This window comes from Meleagris gallopavo, chromosome 28 (genome assembly GCF_000146605.3).
Source record: "Meleagris gallopavo isolate NT-WF06-2002-E0010 breed Aviagen turkey brand Nicholas breeding stock chromosome 28, Turkey_5.1, whole genome shotgun sequence".
Lineage (NCBI taxonomy): Eukaryota > Metazoa > Chordata > Aves > Galliformes > Phasianidae > Meleagris > Meleagris gallopavo.
Genome location: NC_015038.2, coordinates 4,876,158 through 4,897,931, shown reverse-complemented (window position 1 = coordinate 4,897,931; position 21,774 = coordinate 4,876,158). Strand labels below are relative to the sequence as shown.

Here is a 21,774-nt window from a genome sequence, read left to right as displayed (position 1 = left end):
TTGGTTGGTTGGTTGGTTGGTTTTTACTTTTTACTTTTTTGACTTTTCAAAGAACAAAACAGAGAGAAAAGTCACCTACATATCTACATGCAAGGCACAGAAATGAGATCAAGGTAACCCTACTCATTCCACATTAAGAGTGAAGAGAGCTACACAGGGGTCCTAAAACTGCAAGGAAACTGTGCAATAATTCTGGCAAAAGACAAGTGGTCATAAAGACAGGCAGGGAGAGCAGAAATCCCCTGACCAGTGCAGAGGTGAGCAGATGGGCCAGGAGGGATATTTTCTTGCTCTGAACTGTAACATCTCTTCAGCTTCAATAAGCAGCATCTCCAGTAGTGGGAAGATGTCCCCAGTGTGGGCTGGGAGCCTCACTGCACCCTTCTTCCAGAAGGATGGATTGCCCATTCAGAGGCCCTGATGGATTAGGGTTAATTTTGCTCTTGAGCAAAAAAATCAATGATTCAGCAACAAACTGGCTGAGCAACAGTATCAGGAGGCCTGCAGCAGCTAGCAGAGCAGTGAAGATGGATAGTGTTGTGATTCAGGGACCAGGATTTAATGCAGGACAGCCCATTTCCAAGGCTGTGTGATAAAAAAAGGACATTTGCAAGATTACAATTGGGCAGTACTGAAGGTATTCTGCCATATGGCTCCCTGTGTTACCCAAATAACTGATCCATCACCTCCAGCCCCACTGCAGGGTGCTAGGCTGGGCTGGTAATTTATGGGGAGTCCAATAGCAGTGGGGGATCTAGAGGGATCAGACGAGGTCTCTGATTGTCCCTAGCCATTGGGAGCCCCTCCTGGACACCAGCCCAACAGCTCACATCCCCGACTTCTCCCTCTCAACCACATCCTGATTTCTGTGGTTGTTACTAAGCCCACAGAGGCTTTCTGTCCCATCCCTGTTGCCTGAAACAGCAGCAGCAACCTTCTCTGCAAGGTTTTTGCTGGGTGCTCTCCAGCTGACAGCTTGGAGGTTGGAGGAATCCAGCTCTTTGCAGATGAGCTCCCCAGAAAGTTCGGTGCAGGAGGTGCTTTGGATGCTCCCCAGGCAAGCTGGAGCAGAGGCCAGGTTCTGTACTTTCTGTGCAGGCAGCAGATACCTGAGGGTGTTTGTCAGGCTTCTACCAAAGGCATTTGGCACTCCAGTGAGAATGGAGCCCAGGTGGATGAACAGCAAAGCAGATGGAGGAGCTGGGCAGAGCCAGGATGGGAAGGGGAACCAAGAGTGGGGAGACAGGAAGGAGGGTGGGGAGGAAGATGAGACAGAGAGGAGAATGGATCTCCCAAGCTAACTGAGCAGATGCCGTGGGAGACATCACAGCTGGGATAGCAGCATGAGGCAGGAGGCTATGGTGACGCTGGAGCTCAAGTCAGTCTGCCTCAAGCAAAAGCAGCACCCACCACCAAACCACCTCCTGTTGCCTTTTCCTGGCATGGAAATGCCTGCCTAGGTCTCCTCCAGCATGACAACCCCCTTTCCACTCCAACTCTGGTGGGTGCTGCTTCCAGCAGCTTCCCTGAGGCTGTGCCTTTTGAAGCAATCCCATGCATTCCTGGGGCTCAAAGTAATTGACTTTCTCCTTGAAAAAACCCCTGTTCCACCCCCCGCCCTCCCCTGGCCTATGTTACTTTCCTTTTTGTCTCACTCCGCTCCCATCTGGCTCTGTTTAACCCTACAAGGCTCCCATGCCTGATGTTTTCAATCAGAGCTCTGGCATCTCGCTGGGGGAAGGGAGGAACAGGGGAAGAGCAACACCGCCAGATATTCAGCTCAGTAGTATTGCAGTCAGTCCCCTTTAGGGATGTACGTGCATGCTTCTGTGTTGTTGGAGGACAGATCTGACAGCAGGCCGTGGAGTACAGACAAATTCCCAACACACAGGCCCCTCCCTGGCCCCACAGCATCCTGCTCCTCTCCTAGCCACGTCCCCCTTTGCACGCCCTCTCCCCCCACATTATTCCAAACTTTTCCGCGGGCTTTTGCATCAGCTCCAAAACTCAGTTCTGGATTTTCACACCCAAAAAGCCTGGTGGAGCAGGGGGGAGATCTGATGCCTGCTTTTGGCTGGTGGTGGAGGGAGGAGGTGGCTGGGATGCAGTACACTGTTCAGCGCGGTCTGCAGTGCAGCCATTCAGCTCCTCCCTGCTGCAGGGGCAACCTCACCACGAGGGGCGAGGACGGGGTTGCCCCATTGCCCCATCAGGCTCAAGAGCTGGGTCAGCTCTCAGCCCATTCAGAAAACACCTGGCACATGAGTGCTGTCACACGCACAGCCGTGCTGTCCCCTCCACATGAGGCTCCATCACCGCAGGTGTCAAGGGACTCTGCTCGTAGCAGAAATAGTGTCTGAGCCAGAAATTCAGACCCAAGAGCGACAGCATCATGTGCCATTTGTCAGTGAAGAAGGAAAGTGTCAGCAGGCAGATGCAAACCCTCCTATCCACTGTACTGCCTGCAACCTGCAGCCTGCGGGGCCAGGACTGCAGCCAGTCTGCCCACTGCTTCCATCCCACACACAGAAAGCAGCACACCCTCCCCTGCAATTTGCATGCAGAGCTTATGGCCTGTGGCACCCACGCCCAGAAAAACATCACCAACCAGGCTTTTTGCAACAAGCTTGAGGCTGCCATGAGATTTACAGTTGCCTCCAGCACACTGGAAGGTTCAAAGCTGGCTCTCCCTGGACACAGCAGCATCAGCAGTCTGTTCTTTGTCGACTTTCATACCGCTGAATTCACTGACATGAATGCAATAAATAGATTTTGAAATCCCACAGCATGATCCTGCATGAGCACTGGCTGCTGAATCTGTGGCAGTGTCTGCTCTGCAGATGCCTTCACTCCACCTTCCCCATCGCTTCCTGATGCACAGGTCCTGGGTACCCACCAAGGAATCCCTGCAGTTGGAATAGAGTTAAATCACGAAGCAATGAATGCCTTCAGGAAACCAACTGCTCATTCAGAGGAAAGCTCCATTTCATGAATAGTTTTAACAGTTCAGGCGCCTCTTGAGCCATGCTGAGCGACTTGGGTGCAAGACCAGCATCTCCTACAAGACCCTGGTTGGAGTTCTGGCAAAGCCTCCAACAAATGCCAGCCTGGAGCTTTTCCCAAGAGGAGACAGCTGTGCATTCAGTCATCCCATTACAACCAACAAAAATTCAGCACAACAGCTGGAAATTCCATCTCCAAACAACACGGGTGTTTGCTCTCCAAATAGTTTACCTTTGGTGCATCTCACCAGCCTATTGCTCCCGAGCAGTGCTCATTGCTAGCGCAGCAACTGGTGCAGGAATCACAGCCTCTGGGAGAGGAGGGATCTTTGTAAAGTTGTTGGGAGATTTTTGGCAGGCAGAAATCGCATCACTCTCTCTCAGGTGCCTCCTGCCCTCGGGGCTGCCTCCTGGAGCAGCTGGGTATACAGGGAGCAGCAGCAGGCTCTGGACAGATGTTTCTGGGACCCCTCCTCCTGTGGAGGGACCAGGAGGGATAAAGGGGGCCTTTGTCTTTAGGAAGGTGAGGGCAAAGACTCGATTGCTGCACCATTACATTCCAGCCCATTGCCAATAGCCCAGCTTCCTTCACAGCTTTCCCACTGCTGCCTCCATCTCTCAATTCACCTCCACTCCCCAGGCTAGAAAATACCCCCAGCTCCCCTGGGAACTTGCACTCTACAGCAGAACAAGAAATAGTGACTTTAAAATAGCCAAAAGGAGCCAGCAAAGAATCCCTATTGGTCTCTCCCCACCTCCAGTCTCCGTAACAGCCCATTAGCTCTCTGCAAGGCTCTGGGTCTGATCAGCTTTAACCAAAACAGGGAGTTCTTTATCCAGCAGTGCCGCACTGCTGGAAATGCTGGAAGACCACAGTGCACAGTGCCAGGCTGTCCTCTGAGGGAGGCAGACACGCTGCCACCCGCACGTTCCCAAGGCGCCTGGGGAGCAGAACAGAGCAGAGCAGTGATAAAACAAACGCCCTGCTTGCCCTTTCCCAGCAATTTCCCAGCCAAAAGACAAGCTGTGGGCTGCTGATCCAGCTGGGGTCAGTGCTGCATTTCTTCTCCTGTGGCCATGCAGGACTTGGGTGTCACAGGGGACAGCTGCAGTCCGGCTGGAGAGCAGCTCCATGTGAGCATGGACTCACAAGCAATGCCTGTGGGCTCAGCTTGACTGTGGGATGTGGGGATGGCGCTGCACAATGCTCCCCCCGCTGTGTCACAGTCACCAGACTCATTGCGAAAAGCTCATTGTGTTTGCCACGACCTTTTCCTCATGGGAGGGTCTGTGGGAAGGCAATGCAGGCAGAAAGCACCACTGCTGCTTCCTCCATCTAGCAATTCCTCTCTTCTCCTCCTCCTCCCACACTGCATGCCCTGAGGCTGCTCCTGGCTCAGCCCGCACACCTCCATGCTGCACCCACAGAAGCAAACCCCCATGCACACCCCACTCCCCTCCCAGCAGACGCATCGTGCCAGCTCCACTTTTGTAAAACATTGAGAAACTCTCTCTGATGCTTTGTCAGCTCCTTCCACCTCATCCCTTTCTCCCAGATTCTTCCCAAGGCAGAGCAGACCTCCCACAGCCATACTTCCATCCCTCCTGCTGGGAGCACCCAGTCCATTGCCCTGCAGCACGAAGGCGCACCCAGGAACCGGTGCTCCCCCAGGCTATGGGATGCTGCAGCCCAGCACCACATAAGGCAGCCCACAGCTCCTAGGAAAGTTTCCAAGCCCTCACATGCTGCGTGCTTTGCATTCGGCTGCCAAGAGGATGCATTTCTGGTTTTCATCCTTTTATTTATTTATTTATTTTCCTAAAAGCATCCAGCTCTCAAAAAGGCAAAGAAGGGTAGGTTTGGTGTAAAACTGAATCTCTTCTCCACACCAAATTTTTTTTTTCCAGGATTTAAGTGAGCATCCCTGCCCCGTTGCTTTCTCCCTTCGCCTGCTGAAGCAGGCACAAAGAGCCGGCTGTGAGCCAAGCTGCTCCATCTAATGGGGTGGCAAAGGCAGTGTTATGTGCCCCGGGACGGGGCTGCGTGTTCCAGGCACAGACATTGCCTGTTGGGTATGAAAGCTCAACCACCGTGCACGAAAGGGCGCTGAAACTTGCTCCTGAGGCACCCAGATGTTGTTTGGCTGCCTCGTCCCACAATCCCAGCCTTCCTCCTGCGGCAGCAACACCCTGCAGCGGCCCCCTCACCCCATTCCCTGCAAACCCAGAGCTCAGTGACCCGGTGCCCACAACGCACACAGTGACGGAGGTTCCCTGGGAGCAGTCCCGACTCCAGAGGTGTGCGCTCTCCTCTCAGCCTCTCCCCCTCCTTGAACGCTTTCCGGGCTGCTCTCCCAAGCAGGGGATCGCCCTGGGCACGGTTTGGGCTGAGCAGCCCCCTGTCCACCCCCAGCACTTCTACCCAGCTGGAGAACTGAGCCTGCGTGTGGTTGGGAGCTGCCACAGAAAGCACCCGGCAGTAGGCACAACGCTGTCACGCACGGGACTTAGTTCTGCTTTTAGCCCCATCCACCCGCAGCCTGCACCACACTGAGCAAAACTCTTGCAAAAACAGAGCAAAGTGAAAGAAAAAGAGACTCCAGCTGCTGAAGAACAGAAAGAAAAAAGAAAAAAAAATAAAAAACACACAACAAGAAAAGAGAGAAAAGGAACAGCGAATGCTGCTGTGCATGTAAGTGACGCTGGAAAGGGCAGGAGCATCGTGGATCAGTGCAGCGTCCAGGCTGGGACATCGGGCAAGGCGAAGTGAGCCTCGGGTGAAGCGCCTGCCCACCGCTTACCTGCGTGCACCTCTCCCTCCTCCTGCCTCTTATTAATCCCCAAGGCAGTTTCTCTCTGGCTGCCTTCCTCCTCCTCCTCCTCCTCCTCCTCTCCACGAGTGAGCGTCGGCCGAGCGCGCGGCGCTGCGCGGGGGTTTTGTTCCTGGGAACCGCGGGCGCGGGGTGGGTGGGAGCGCGGGAGGCGGAGGGCTGGGATGGAGGCGAGATGACAACAATAACGTCTTTATCTGGCAGCCAAGCACTGCGGGCTCCGCACACATGGCCTGCCTGCCGGAGGGCTGGCGTTTAATAACAATTCCTTCTGCTGCGGAGGCTGCTCAGAGCCCGTGTTTAAAAACAAAGCTAATTAATAATTTCAATAAGCCCTTCCCTTGCCACGGCCCCTGCTCCGGGAGCGTGCGGTTGGGCCGGTGTTTTCCAGCTGTGCTTCTGATTACAGAGCGAGCACAGAGCGCGGGGACTCTGTGTGTGCCACCCATCCCCAGAGCCATCCCACACGAGGCAGTGACACGACACAGGGACACACAGCTGCCCTCTGTCCTGCAGAATTGAACCAGTCCCGTGCAGGGGTCTGGAGGATGGCATCATAAAATGTGGTACGGGTTTCATTTGCTCCCAGTCGGTGAGAGCTTTAATTTAAATCCCATTGATGCTCAGTGAAGAGGAAGGAGCAGAGCTGTGGCAGTACTGGGTGGCTGAGTGGGACGTGGATGAAGGGGTGTGGGGTTTTACCCTCAGTCTCTGCAGGTCCTGGGCTGGAAAACTGCTCTGTGTGGAGGGGACATACTGGGGAACCTCAGTGCTGGGGCTGCAGGGATTGGTGGGCTGGTGGGTGCCTAGGGGGATGGTTTTGCTCCCAGGGGCTCCAGGTGAATATTCACTGTGCTAAGAAATAGTATGAGGCCAAGCAGGGAGTGCCACAGGCACAGCAGGCCATGAGCATCCCAACCCAAGCACCAATCAGGTTTAGGGGGCAGGGGCTCCCACGCTCCTCATCCTTCCTCCAGCCATATGGATCTGCAGGAAGGGCCAGGAAAAGCTGCTTTTGCTTAAAGAAAACCTGGACTACAACCTGGTGGACACTGGCAGCTGCCTGGGAGGGCTGATACTGCACTGCCCCACTTGGTTGATACGGCTATCAGCAGTAAGCTTCAAACAGCCAAAGTCAGACCCTCCCCAAAGCTCCCACCAGCTGGCATCCCCCGTTTGGCCCTGGGCTCCCTGCAGCCCTTCTGACTGTTTCTTTCCAGCACAGTGGCCTTTTCCTTGCCACATAACTGAGCTCTCACTGGTGACTGATTCCTGGGAGTGCAATGCCCCAGTGACATGGATGCCCCAAAACCTGCAGGACACCAAAGAGGCACAAAGAGAAACCATGTTGGTACTTCATGTTGCTTAAACAAAGGGTTGAGATGGAGACGCGTTTGCCAGCTGGAGAAAGATCAAATCAATATGGAAAGAATATGCTGTTTTCCAGCACGGAGATTAACACCAATTGCTTTGAAAAAATAGTTGAAAGTCTCCAAATTGAAATGAGCACGGCTATTTTTAATGTGTTTAGGTTTTTCTTTTTTTCCTGTTACTTAATACATACTTAGCTGAGCTGAGGTATGCACAGGGGAAACTAAGGCAGTGAACAGGGGAATTTCTTTTACAAAAGCTTTTCTGCAAAGCCCTGCATGGAAAGGTCTCCTATTCCAGACTCTACCCACTGCACTGTAAGAGCTGTGAAGCTGTTCGCACAGCTCCCATTGCTGGGAAGAACAAAAACCTGTAGAAAAATCCTGCAAATCTGAATTTTACTCTCAGCCAAGTGACTTTGTTGAGTTTTCTTTCTGCAGGAATTTCTCACGGAGTCCAAGTTCTGAATCCACCTTCAAAGCTGTCCAGGTTTGGTTTGTGAGCTACAGCTCTGGCTGCCACATGCTCTGCTTATGGCATGGCTGCAGAGAAACGTTCCCCAGCTCTTGCAGGCAAAAGGGATGCTGGAGGGCATCCTGCTCTACGGGTCTTGTTGGCTCTGGTCATCCCTGGTACCACCTCCCTTCGGTTGATGCCCCTTCCCATCCTGCTTCTGGCCTTCCCTCGTGCGTTTGCTCTGCAACAGAAATACCTCTTTGGTCTGGCGGAGGTAGGGGAGTAAATGTCTGAGTGTGAAAGCTCCAACAGGCAGAGCCAGGGCCGTGAGAACGGCCTGTCTCCACCAGGCAGAGCAGCAGGCGGCTGCTGAGGGGGTCCATGCAGAGCAGGGAGCTCTGCTGTGGGCTCTGAGGCTCGCCTGGATGGGCATGAGCTGCAGCACACACAGGGGGAACAATGGGCAGAGAGGGGCTCAGGAAATCTGTGACAAGAGCACTCTGTGGAAGCCATTTAGAGCCAGCAGCCCCAGGGCTGTAAGAAGTAGAAAGAAGAGACTTTCAAACACTGACAAGCAAAGAGTTGACCCCAGACTGGGCTCCTCTTCCCTATGCTACAGCCTGCGATGCCCAAAGATAATGCCCAGGACAGAGGAAGATGCTTATTCTTCATGTTATGACAGCATCAGCTGCCCCATCCCAAGCCAAGACTTTGCTCTGCTCAATGCTGTACAAACACAGATGATTAATGGCATGGTGCTTCTTTCTGACAGCCAGATCTTCAAACTCCCCTTGGAGAGCTAAAAAAATTTTTAAAAAAAAGAAAAAAAAATCAGAAAGGGAAAAAATAAAGACAGGAAATCCGAGCTGCCCCTGCGGCCAGCGGGTCGGATCAGTGCGTGCTTTATGCAAAACGTCAAAGCAGACTGCCCTCGCCAAGCACCCTGGCCCTGAGCAGTGACATCCCCAGTCCACCCCTCCCATGGGTGCTGCAGTGACCTGGTGTCATGGGAAGGAGTCCTGAGCAGGGACAAGGGAAGCCCTGAGCTGCAGCTCCCCTGGGGCTCTGCACACCCCACCAGCACCTCCGTATGAAGCGCACGGTGTTGCCACCAGCCTGCAGAATTAAGCTATCTCACCCCCCATCCCCCGCCGACTCACCATAGAGCTCATTCCCAGGAGTCAGAAGGCTGTAAAAGCGTCATCAGGAGAAACATATGGCTACAAACAAAGCTCTGGAGGTGGAAGTGAGCAAAGGGGAAAAATATGCTGCTCTGTCATGCACAGATCCTGCTCTACCATCACTGGGATGCTGCGGGATGTGCTTCCTTCCCTAGCTGCACACAGGGCTGGGCAGAGCACAGCTGCTCCATGCCTACATTTCCACCTCCAGCAAACATTTGGAAACACGCTCTGTGACTGCAGCTGCGAAGGGGAGGTGTTCGAAATGCCCCTCAAACAAAGCAGCTCCCAGCCCCAAGTGCTCTAGAGACAAAAAGATTTGGCCCAGTGCTTGGCTGGAGTGGGAGACTGGGTCACTTCAGTCAACACAACACAGAGTGAGGGACGGAGGCGGAGGAAATTGGTATCATCTCCTCACAGATACACACAGCCCAAACACTGCTGCCTTCCTTCCAAGCATGCCCTGGCCCCTCCATCCATCCCTGAGCATCTCATGCTGCTGGAACCAGGATGCAAAAACCCCGTGGACCAGGACATGCTGCTTCACCCACTCAGACAGAGAAGTAGATGGAGCCAAGCTGGAAAGAACCAGTTGCCCTTTATTCCAAGTAAGAAACACAGCTGAAAAAGCCAGCTGACTTTTGCCCTAACCAGGTGTTTAAAAAGAAAGAGAGGAAAAACAAGAGATAATCCTGTTTTGAGCACAGCTGCTGTTTTGGTCATTAAATTTACAGGCAAATCACCTCTCAGGATCATTCCCAGCAGTTGGGTGCCTGAGTTCAGGCGCTGCGGCAGCCAGGGAAGGGTTAGGGAATGGAAAATGCCTGCAAGCTGCTCGTCCCACAGCCCCACCAGAGCTGACGCAGAGAAGGAATGCAAACCCCAATGCCTCTCACTTGCAGCCGTAAACCCCTTCCTGCTTGGCTGTTGCCAGAGACGTGATGAAGCGGGAACAGGCCAGATTGGATCAGGACAGCAGCGGCGGTCAGTCTTGCCCTGCTATGGGACAAGATGCAGGGAGGAGAGAAAGTGGATCTGCATCCCACATCGCCTGGGGAAACTGAGGCAGGAGGGAGGTCCACACTAAACCAGCTGTCTTTTCCTTTACACAACATGCAGTATTTCCCTAGCAACGCCAAGGTTTTACTGTTATTCCTCTTTCAGCCTTGGCATGGGGGAGCTGGCACACGTACAGCAGCACAAGTACTTTACAGCCTAGCACTGAGCTTTGTCTCACCCCCTGTGCTGAGCTTGCAGTCACCCCGTGGGGATGGAGCAGCGCTTCCCCAAGGGACCGAGACCTAGCAAGCTCATTGCTGGAACAGCCCGAGGAAGAGTTGGTCCCTTGCCAAGTAAAAGGCAAAATGCAGGAAGCGGCTCAAAGCTACCAAAGCAGAAGGAAAGTGGCATCGCATTCATGAGGACCCCATCCCTGCTGCATGTCACACACAGCTGGCTGTGGGGCTGGCCCATAGCTGGTGGTGGACACGGCACAGCTGTCAGCTCCACTCCATCTGCACTATGACCACTGAGCACTCCCAGCACACCCTCAGACCCTTCCTCCCCATTCTACGTCTCCTGGGCTATTCTCGTGGCTGCTTTAAGCGCAGGGAGGAGATACAGAATTCATCAGACCTCACATTTCTCAGGGATTAAATCATCCAGCTCATTTCTCTGAGGGAGAGAAGTCCAACCCCCCCCCCTTTTTTTTTCCCTGCAGGGCCAAGCAGCCACTCATTAGCTCTTGGCAGCAGGGCACGGCGCTGGGCCAAGTGCTGCTGCGTGCTGAACTCACAGCCACAGTGCTGGGGGCTGGAGCTGCGGGGCACCAACCAGGGCCCCCTCCCTGCCCCACAGTGCCCCTGCCTGCAGCAACCCCCACCCAGCCCTGTCATAATGTCCTCTCCTCTCCTGGGGCTTGTGGCCCAGTTCACTGCTGGTTCAACAGTGGTTTGCACTAGCAGTGCACAGGACATGAGGACCTTCCCTCCCCCTGAGCAAGAGCTGCATTTTTCCAAGCTGTCTTGGGTGTGACAGTAGCCTCCAGGAGTGCGGAAAACTGCCCCATCGTTCCCTGTCTGAATGTACTATGGAAAGGACGTTGGGGCTGACATTTTAGATAAACAAAGAGAAAGTGACCCCAGGCTCTGGAGCTCATGCCTAACCCTAGGGCTGCTCCTGAGGAAGTTACTGCTTCCACCCTGCCCTAGTGTCACTGCCCCATCCTAGAGGTCCCATCCTGCCCACTGGGCCACTGCTGAACAGAGGGGAAACTGAGGCGTGTGTCCAGGGATGTCAAGAAGGCAACAATGTGTTCCCATGTCCCTGGGGTCTGCAAGAGACCCTACCAAGCTCCAGTACACCCTACTCCACTTCTCCAAACCTTAGAAGCCCCAGGACGTCCTCTCCCTGCTCTTTACAAGCAGTTTGACCACTCATTGAACTATATGTGATGCGTTTCACAGAACAACTCATGAATGTCAAGCTGGGAGCAAACCATTTGGCAGCCAAGCAGAGGATGAGCAGCAGTGGCAGCACTACCCAGCCCCAGCAGACCAGGAGCCCCACCAATGTCTATTTCACCTCTTGTTGTTTATTTTTTGGGCTGCAGAGCCCTAAATCCCCAGGGGAGCAATTTATTACCCCTAGGGATAAATGGTGTTGATGTGGGGACCTTCTCTGGCAGAGGGCCATGGCTCAAACAGGTTCCCAGAGAGGCACAGTGACAAGAGCAGATGACCGAGTAACCCCACAGTGACTGCCTTACCCGTCCCTGCGGCAAGGCAAGGGAGCTCATGTGATCTTAGGCAGCATCTCAGACCCAGATGCTTCAGAAGACACCCAAAAGTACATGGAAATGCTTCAGATAGCTCCTGGAAGGAGCTTGGGTGGCTGGGAGCCACCTCCTCCTGCCCTGCAGTCCCCAGTGCCACCACAGACCCCACGGGCTCTGAGATATTGCTGCTGCCTGGAGACCTCAGATGGGGAGGATTTCCCCACTCTTCCTACCCTCCTGCTTCCACCACTCCCACATGCCCGTCACCTCCTCTCCCCCCCCACACATGAAGGCAGCAGCAGCGCCTGCTCCCCATTAGCTGCTTTCTGGGAGCCAGCACTGGGAACAGCCCAGCAAACACAGACCCAGCAGCTGCCAGCATCCTCCCCAAGAGCCCATCCACAGCCCCTCTACACCACCCACACTGTGTCCATCCCACCATCCCCTTCATTCCCTCCCACCCAGGAATGGGGTGGCCTGTAGTTCCAGCCCCATGGCATGCCCATGGGGTGGACACACTGCCCCACATCCTCTCTGCAGTGCCACGTGCTCTAGCAGAGCTTTGCAGATGGCCCCACACTGGCATCCCACAGCTGCTGTCAGTTGAGACAAGCTGTGCAGCTGCTTGCTCTCCAGCAGGCACACTTGATTTAGCTCCTGATAAAAGAGGACAGTTCTCCCCTCTCCTTGCTACTCACACAGGACAGGAGCTCACTGTGCTCCCTGGTGCATTTTGTGCTGCTTGACACGCTGCAGCCCACAGTGGGGTAGGGACAGGGCACTGTGCCACAGCCCATGGTGGCAGGGAAGGATGGGGGCTCCTGGGGGCAGCTTGGAGCTGAAAAAGTGGGCAGTATTGGTCAGAATAAGAACAAGGCGGTGATTCAATGGAATGAAGCACACTGGAAACCATGAAAGCAAATATTCCAAGCCAAGCACATAATTAGCTGGTGGGACCCATCATCACAAGATGCCACTCAGGCCAAATGGCTCCATGGGGTTTTAAATAAATACATGAAAAATATATGAGGAGATGCCCACATGTAGGGAGACTGCTGTCATTTGGGGTGGCAGGAGCAATGGGAGCAAGCATTCCAATGACCAGAAAAGTGCTGGGGACACAGAAGCAAAGGAGTCATCATGGTGGACATCTGCCTGCTTCTCACGTGATGCCCCTGGAGGGATGGAAGGGATTACCCAGCTGTTGGCATGCAGGTGACACAGCTCCCCACTGGCTGAAGCGCTGTCCCAAAGCCTCTGTCACCTCCCTTGCCCTGTCCAGGTGTCACTGCTGGCTGTTTGGAAAGGAAACACCTGAGCCGCATCTGGCCCTTCCAGCCCTCCCTTGGGTTTGGCCTTCATTCCTGCCTCCTTCTCCTTGCCCAGTATTTTTCCTCTCCAAAGGCAGGAGCCAGCCGGCTGCTTCCCTCACATGACATCAGCTGAACTATGAGCCTGGCTGCTCCCCAGGGTGGGGGGGGACAAAGTGCTGCAGCCCACCAGTGCCTGGGGGACTGCTCCCACCCCGAGCATCTGGTCCACTACAATGGCCTCAGAGACAATAACTGGGCTGATATGGACTAAGGCTGATGGACCTGGAGGGTAAGAACAGTTCCTTTCCAGCAAGCAATCCCAGCTGGAGAAGGCATGGCTGGGGATGTCCTGGTGCTGGTCTTGCTTTTCAATAAATATGCTCCTCCTATGATGACCTGACAGTGCGTTATGGGCAGAATGACAACACTCTCCCTTCCAACACTGCAGCCCCTTGCCTGCTCAGCCGTCCCCTGGAAAACCCCAGCCTTGAGCAACAGACACCTCCAACAGCTTCACTGCAACAGCTACCAAAGGCACGTGAGACATCCCGAGCAGGGGGCTGGGCTGTACGTCCCAGATGAGGACATTTCCTACATGCAGTCCCTTGCTGTGCACTGAGCACGCAGCTCCACACCATGTGTGTGTGATGAGAAGGTGAAAGCAGAGCACAGGAGGCTGGGGGTGATGGATGCAGCCTGAGCTGGGAACCAATCTCAGTGGCCCCATTCTATTGCTGCTCATTACACTCGGTACGGATTTGCCTATACTGCTTGGCAGAGTGTGAGTAGCAAACAGGCCTCATCAAAACCCCAGAGATACCCAGAAATGGCTCCAAATATTACAGCTATAAATTCAACTCATTTCTCTAACTGCTCAGAGCTGCCAGGGAGGTTGACTCAATCTCTCTCTTGGTGGCTTTGTGCCAAACCCCACCAGACACTGTTCCCCCTGCAGTTCCTCATGAGGGTCTGCAACACACATCCCATCATACCTCAAGCTCCCACTGGTGCAACCTCCACTCCCACACCTCTTCTGTCCGCAGCGTCCCACCATCTATTCCCCACTTCCCCTCCTGCCAGCTTTCCCCTCTCCCCTTGAACCACAGCCACTTTTGCAGCACTGCTGGAACTACTCAGATGCACTTAGGCTGCTCTGCCTTGTGCTTTTCCCCATGCAAGCAAAGGCTCCATGTTCTCTCTCAGGCTCTTTCAGGGAAGGCAGATCTGGAGATGGGTTTCTTTTCTCCCCAGGTTGACTTTTCCCATATTCCTCCTTTCACATGCTGGACCATACACGAGCACCTGGCTGCCCCAGACACAGGACAGACCCAGCCCCACTGCTCCCCTGCAGTGGGTATTTGTAGGTAAGAGTTAACTCTTCCTCGCAAGCTCTGCATGTCTCTCAGCTGTGTACATTGAAGGCAAGCATCAGATTTCCAAAAACATTCCAGGACTGATCCTCCAGAGACTATATCCTCACATCCCTCCCATAAACATATTCCTTTCTCCTCAGGAAGAGCAGGGCTATAATTAACCCTGGATCATCCTTGGGATTGGGAGAGGTGGGAATGCTTCGGAACACGGACTACTCACCCAGTCCTTTCTCCAGCCACTCATCACCCAAATATTTGAGGCCCGGTTGTGCAAAAAGCGAATTGTGCAAAGGGACAGAGCAGAAATCCGGGCAGCTGCTCAGAAGGGGAGGTGAGCAAAACCTCAGATCCAAAACTGGGGTACCAGCATCTACCATCCAAAAGGAGTACTGAAGTTCTGCAGACGCTGGGGCTCCCCATTTTCCCATTTCAGGGGTCAGAGCTAGGGGTGTTTTAGCAGCAAAGTCAAAGCCTAATCCACTTGCTTCAGCCTGTCCTTTGCCACAAAGGCGGGTGTCAGGGGGATGGCTGGATGTGTGCCCTGTGCCACCACAGCTGCCAGCACATAGAGCCCTGGGGGGAGCACACAGCGTCAGCCACAGGTGACATCGCATCCCCAGAAACATCCCAGAGTTTCAATTTCCCACCAAGTGCTTGTCTGAGAGTAAAAATAGAACTGAGGTATTCTGATCGTATCGAAAAATAATGTTTCCTGCAGCTCCAAATGAGCACAGTTTTACGAGAAACTTCATATTTTTGTTCTCATATTATTTTGGAGTGGGGAAGAAAAAAAAAAAAAGCAGAATGTGCAGCCTTTCTAGTGGAACTGAAAACCTTCCTCCTGTCCAGCACAAACTGCTGCTCACTCCTCTCTTTAAAGCAGAGAAGCACGGAGGCTCGGCAATGAAGCAGAAATGCGGTGGCAGCACCGAGGCTTCTGCCTCCCCCGGCAGTACAGGGAATCTCATAATGAAACCTGCCTTGGTGGAAGTCCCAGCAGGGCTCACACAGACCCCAGAGAGCCTGAGCCGAGGATATCAATCACGGATGCACTCCAGCTCCAGGTTTATTTTCCTGGCTGTGTGGTTTTTGCTCTGCTCCGAAACTATGTCTGCATGGAGACAGTCCAGTTGTTACACAAGCTTCAAGATAAACTCCTCACAAACCACGATGAAAACTGGGAGGAAAGGAGATGAAGGGAAATGGCAAATAAATCACACCGCTCCTGTATTTTCCACCTATCTGGGCTCCACCCCTTATCTCCTGTCTCTTCCCTCTTGTTCCCAGCTGCTCTGCAGCTCAGCCCCACAGCTCTGTGCTCACAGATTTCTTATCACTGCTCTCCTCACAGCAGTCTTATCCCAATGGCTGGAAGGGGACAGCCAAGCCCGGGAGACTGAATCCCTTTTGGGGGGGGGGTGTCAGTCCGTAGCCCCCCATCACCACTCCTGGGCTGGTGGGGGCAAAGCTGGGGCTGGGCTAAGGCAGGGGGATCTGGACCTTTGTGTGGAACATCTGCCAGGGCAAATCCCCCTCCCCAGTTCCTGGGCCTCCATAATGAGTTCCCCAAGTCCTGGAGACAACAAGAGCCTCGAGGAGAAGGGGGCACCTGGAACCCCAAAATGCTCCCATCCAAGAGAGGGGCTGGAGCAGCCAGCACAGCCCAGGATCCAGGGGTTAAATCCCCTGGCTGGTGAGTCAGAAGTCTTTGATGCAGCCAAAAGGAGCTGAGTAATTTGTGTATCTGCAGAGGTCACACTGCCTCCTCTCTTCTTACGTCTCTTACTCACGCTGCTCCTTCCCACTCTCCCTCTGCAGCCTGGACTTCTCTCTCCCTCCAGCTCACCAGCTCTCTTTACTACTGTTGCTATTAATTATCAGCATTATCACAGCCCCGAGGAGCCCCTGCAGCAGCTGGCAGCCCCATGTGGCGCTGGTTCCGTTGGAGCACAGCACAACGATGGGTACCAATCACTCACCCCATTGCCTTTCATCTCCCTCTCTTCCTTTGTGGGTATTCATCCCTCTGCATTCTGTGGTTTTGTTCAGAAGTTCTGAGCAGCAGCATTTCTATAGGACTCATCCTGCTGCCGGCTCTGCAAAGCCGCTTAGCCGCCAAGCGACGAGGCAGGAGCTGCTCTTGGAGCTTTGTGTCTCTCGAATGAGTCTCAATAATCCCAGGTTGCTACGAAGCACCTGGGCAGCCAGAAAGACTTCCCTGCATTTAATTAAATCACTTAATTAGGTTGTTTAATAAGCAAGGGAGCTCTGGGAACATCAGTGTTTCCCTGCTCTCATACAGCGTTTGAAGAAGGGATTTATGGCAGAGCCATTAAGGTCCCAACAATTGCTTTTAATCCATCACAGCAAAGCCTCCCCACTCCCGTGCCCACAGGGCACCTTTCCCCAGGAGCTGCCCGAAGGGGTGGGGATGATCCAGGGCACCCATCGAAGCATCTCACCTCTGCCAGCTCCACTCCAGCTCCTGCAGAGCAGCCGTGGGAAAGGGTATTTCCTACGTGTGCATCTTGACCCACTCAGCCCCTGCTCAGCTCATTGCCCCTCTGGTTATGGAGGGTGGATTGCAACTCCAACTCACTCAGCAGCAGTAAGCATGCATCCGAGGGCAGGGGCAGCTTGAGGGGCTCCTGCTCCTTCCTGCCATTGTGTTATGCACCCCTGAGTGCCTGCCCTACTTTGGCCACCCCAAGCAGCTTGCAGCATCCACTGCACGTTGTGTTGCTGCCATCCTCCACTCCCCTCCAGATGGATTTGCTTTTCATTTCCCAATCTGGGTCTTTGTATTTCTTGCAGATTTTTCTAATCTCTCTGTCCTCTTTGGTATTTGCAATTCTTCCCAGTTCTGCATCCACAGAGGATTTTGTGCATGTGCTATTTCCTTCTTCATCCACAGCATTCCTGAATCCCAGTAAACATGTTGGTCCCCATGGGCCACCATTGGACCTGCATTTTGAATCTTCCCGGCCTTGCAGAGCCCTGAAAACCTTCAGATGTAGACACAAAGATTTCCACAGACAATTCGAGTTCGTGAACCCCACACATATGTTGGCCGCAGCTGAGAACCCAAATCCCACCTGATGTAGTCCAGCCTACAGCATCCTCGGCACGCAGCAAGCACCAGAGCCCAGAGCAGGGTTGGAACCACCACCTGCATCTCACCTCCCCATGCTTCTGCTATTCCCCCAGGGCATGAAATTTGGCTGCGATTACTGCCTGGAGATGCAAACATTCATTCCTCCCTCCAGAGCTGCTGCCAGCAGCTCAGGGCAACTGATAACTTCCCAGTTAATGCAATCACTGGCACCCAGTAATTTACATCTGCTTCTCACCCCTCATCAGGAACATGCTGGGAGGTCAAGTGTTTGCAGGCTCTGAGCATTGCTGTGCCTTTCATTGGAAGTGCAAGAGCTGTGCAGGCAGCTCCCACTGCATTTCCAGCCCTCAGCTCCACTCCCAGACCCTTCCCTCCCCATTTGAAGCCAGATCCCCACAGCACGTGTGGCCCTTGGCCTCCTCTGGCTCCAATGGAAACCTGAAGCTGTCAAAGCAATCCACCACAGCCTCAGATAATTTCTTCCCTTTCCCTTTTCCCTTTATTTTGCAGCAGCTGCCCCACGGTGACAGTGGCAGCCCTCATTCTGTCCTGATGCTCACTGTGACTGCAGAGCCCTGCCAGACCTTCCGCCCAGCAAACACCAGTGTTTCGTAAGGAATAGAGGGCTCAGGGATGGAAAATAAACATCTTTCTGTTTCTCTTTGCCTGAGGAGTTCAGCTCTGATACTTTAATTTTGCCCATCTATTTTGACTGAAGCAGAAGTGGATGGAAGGCAGAGCTGAGCTGCCAGAGCTGTAAATCAGCTGTCAGAAGCCTTCCCAGAAGGTGCTGTGCCCACCACATTTGCCAGGGAGGGACAGGATGGTTCCAGCCCAGAGCAAAGCACAGGAAGTTCTAGGGAGCAAAACAGCCACCCTGGGGGCATTAACCCCCAAATCTTCCCACAGCAACAGCACCATCTGGAAGGACTGCTTTCTGCTGGCTTCATCTCAACATGGCCAAGAATTGAAGATTAACCCCCAAATGGCACAAATCTGGTCTGCGACGAGGTGAGGAGATAAGCACGGGGGGGGAAGGGGGAGTGTCTCTATTGGAGCTGGCTGAGCCTCCACCCCCAAAGCTCTACCCCAAACCTTACCCCCAAGCCCCAAACCTCCAGCCCCAAATTCCCTGGGCTGGGCTGCAGTTCTCTATCTACGGCATTGAATCATCTGTGCACATCAGCCCCTCCTCTCCTGGAGATCCCATCAGAGTCCTCATCAGTACTCCCAGCAGGACCAGCACCCGCTGCCCCACACAGCACTAGGCTGGCTCCCCTGCATGCTGCCCCCAGTGCAGTGCAGACCACTTGGCATCATTAGCAGCATGCATAATGACTCCAATCAGAAAAGCTGGAAAGCTCCAGGGAGCTGTGGCTCTGCTTTCCCAAATGTCAGGTGGAGGTGGAACAGCAGAGGAAGTGTGTTCATCTCGAAGGCATCCGTGCTACAGCTCCAGTGGAGGCAGATGCTGTGGTAGCAGCTTCTGCAGCCCCACAACTCTCTGAGGATCTGCTCTCGTGCGGGTGGAGGGTTGCAAAACTACAGCCAAACCCCAAAACTTTGACCAAGGCAGCTCCAAGCCCTTGGCTGCTTTCCCCAGCATCTTCACAACACGCCAGAGAGCACCATTGCTTGGGAAATGGTGGCACTGATCTTTCTCTAGCACTAACAGGACAGGGGGTAGGGACATTTCCTGAGAGGAGGGGGTGGCATGGGACTGGCCTGGTGCTGGCAGCACTCACAGTGGGTCACCATCTCTTCCCTGAAGCCAGCAGTGGAGCTCCAGGGGCAAAGGAGGCTGCCACCCGTGCAGCCTGTTTGTTTTTCATCACAGAGCGAGGCTTTGCTTGAGCTGGAGGAACTCATCTTGCTGAAAGAGCCTTGTTTTTCATGGAGGAAATGAGACAGTGCACTTTTAATAGGAAATCAAAACACGTAAAATAAAGAGAAACTGAGACACAGGCCTGGAAAAATGTTGAGGCAGCCAGCTGTGTCTCGCCAGCAGCGCAGCCCCTGCCAGCAGGCATCACCATGCACTGCCCTGCCCCTGCCCCAGCACTGCAGGCAGGGCCTGGGCACAGCACAGGGCACTCACAGCTCTGGGCACACCTGCAGGCACTGCCCAACACCAACAAGTTGCTGATGAGTGCAGGTCCGTCCATGCCATGATGAGGACAGCACAAAAGGAAAGCACCACAGAGGCACCTGAAGCCCTGAGTCTGGTAGAGCTCTGCTGTTGAGCCTGGTGCTGGTCATGGGACTGCCAGCAGGGCAGGGGCTGGTCTGCTTCATAGGTGAGCAGCACACACTTGAGCAACACACAGGAAAACCAGGCACAGGCTGGAGAAGAGATTTTCCAGCTGTTTTACAGGGATTTGCACTGGGATCAGAGACAGTTCATGGTTCATAACTAATTTGCATTGATTAAGTGAGAAACTTAAACAGTACAGGAAGGGTTTGGCATTGGGGACAGTGGCTGTGCAGGGGAACACACTGTGCTAGAGCTGTGGAGACACCACCAAGAGCAGCTCACAGCTCCATGGTCTTGCAGCAAAGCTCTGATTAAATCGGAATGCAATGCACATCCGGAGGCTTTGCTGCAGAGCCGTCCTCCCCCATCTGGGAGCACAGCTCATGTCCCAGGAGCAGCCCCACGCCTGCCACCATTGGGCAGGACAGGAAGCAACAGATCCCAGCCTGGGGGTGAACACTGCCCTGGAAATTGTCCCCACAGCCAGCAGGGCAGCTGCACACCTGCCTTTATCCTAACTCCTTGCTTAGCAAGATGGCCCCATGAGCCATGCATCCCACACAACAGCCGGAGCTCCCAACGCCCAGCCCTGTCCCTGCACTCCCTGTCTCCTCAGCATCACTTGCTCACCCGCCGAACCACCCCCAGTTTCTTTCCACCAGACACCATCCTGACATATGAAGTCAAACCGCTCCTTACATAGCTCTTGGCTATCGCAGAAAGCAGCCGTAGCTACGGGCACAAACAAGCAATGTTTCCATCCCAGCCTTGTTCCAGCCCTATCCTGGTTGTCTGCAGAGCCGCACCCAGGACCCAAGCCATGCACAAGGAGCTGCTAGGTTTGGTGGCCCTGTGCCAGAGTTACTTAAAACCATGGGGATTGTGGCACCTTGGGTCATGCTGTCCCCATGCCTGGATCCCACAAACTATGTGCAGGCAGCCACCTTGGAGCCTCAGCATCCAGGCAAGCAGCAGTGTGGGGCCAGTATCAGTGATTAAACCCTTTGAAACACTCCTCATAGGCAACCTGCAGGGGATTCCTGAAGCTGCAGATGCTTCAAGACAACCTCGGTCAGAAACACTTAACTGAGATGGTTGGGAGAGAGAAATGGAGAGAAGAGAGGAGAGGAGAAAAAAGGAGAGAGGAGAGGAGAGGAGAGGAGAGGAGAGGAGAGGAGAGGAGAGGAGAGGAGAGGAGAGGAGAGGAGAGGAGAGGAGAGGAGAGGAGAGGAGAGGAGAGGAGAGGAGAGGAGAGGATGTAGCCTTTCAATACCTAAAGGAAGCCTACAAACAGCAGGGGAGTCAACTCTTTGAAAGGGGAGATAACAGCAGGACAAGGGAAAATGGTTTGAAGTTGAGGCAGGGAAGATTGAGGTTGGATGTCAGGGGGAAGTTCTTTCCAGAGAGAGCGGTGAGGTGCTGGAAGAGCTGCCCAGAGAGGCTGTGGATGCCCCGTCCATCCTAGAGGTGTTCAAGGCCAGGTTGGATGGGGCCCTGGCCAGCCTGGTCAGGTATTAAATGGGTAGTCCTGCATGTGGCGGGGGGGTTGAAGATTCATGATCCTTGAGGTGCCTTCCAACCCTGGCAATTCTGTGATTCTGTGAGAGAGCTACACAGCTCACATGGAGCAGAGCAAAGCTGAGAAGAAGCTCAGAAAGTGAGGATGAGGCGCAAGGGACTTCCCAGTGATGGGGGCTGCTGGAAACCTCCAGGATCATATTTGCTGTCTGGGGTAAAGCTGGGAGAAGGAGCTAGGAAGAGAAGCCTAGAAGGAATTTTTAAATGATTCTTGCAAACATTTCCCCAACAAAAACCCCTTTAGTCCTAGGGCGCCTGGCCATTTGCATGGAGCCAAGTGTAACATTTGCGCATGTAGAGCAACAAGGAAATGTATTTATTTTTCAGCACGTTTGCTGAAACGCTGTGTGCTGGGTGGGGAGCAGAGCTTTCCCCATGCCACTGCCAGCTTACACCAGCTCCAAACCCCCCAAAGCCCACATGCGACCACATCCCCTTCCCCAGGACACCCACATCACTTCTGAGCAGCCACAGCTTCGGGCCCAAAGAACATGCATGGTTAAGCAAAGGAATGAGAGGAGGGG

The 21,774-nt window shown here is 53.9% G+C and overlaps 1 protein-coding gene across 1 annotated transcript in view; it reads right to left on the bottom strand.

Moving 5' to 3' along the window:
• PRELP (proline and arginine rich end leucine rich repeat protein) overlaps positions 1–5,927 on the bottom strand; it is a 9,212-nt gene extending 3,285 nt beyond the window's left edge. Inside the window, exon 1 of the mRNA XM_010724416.3 lies at positions 5,804–5,927. The gene's annotated coding sequence lies outside the window, so the exon portion shown is untranslated. The remainder of the gene's footprint in view (positions 1–5,803) is intronic.
• Positions 5,928–21,774: the final 15,847 nt, after the last annotated feature.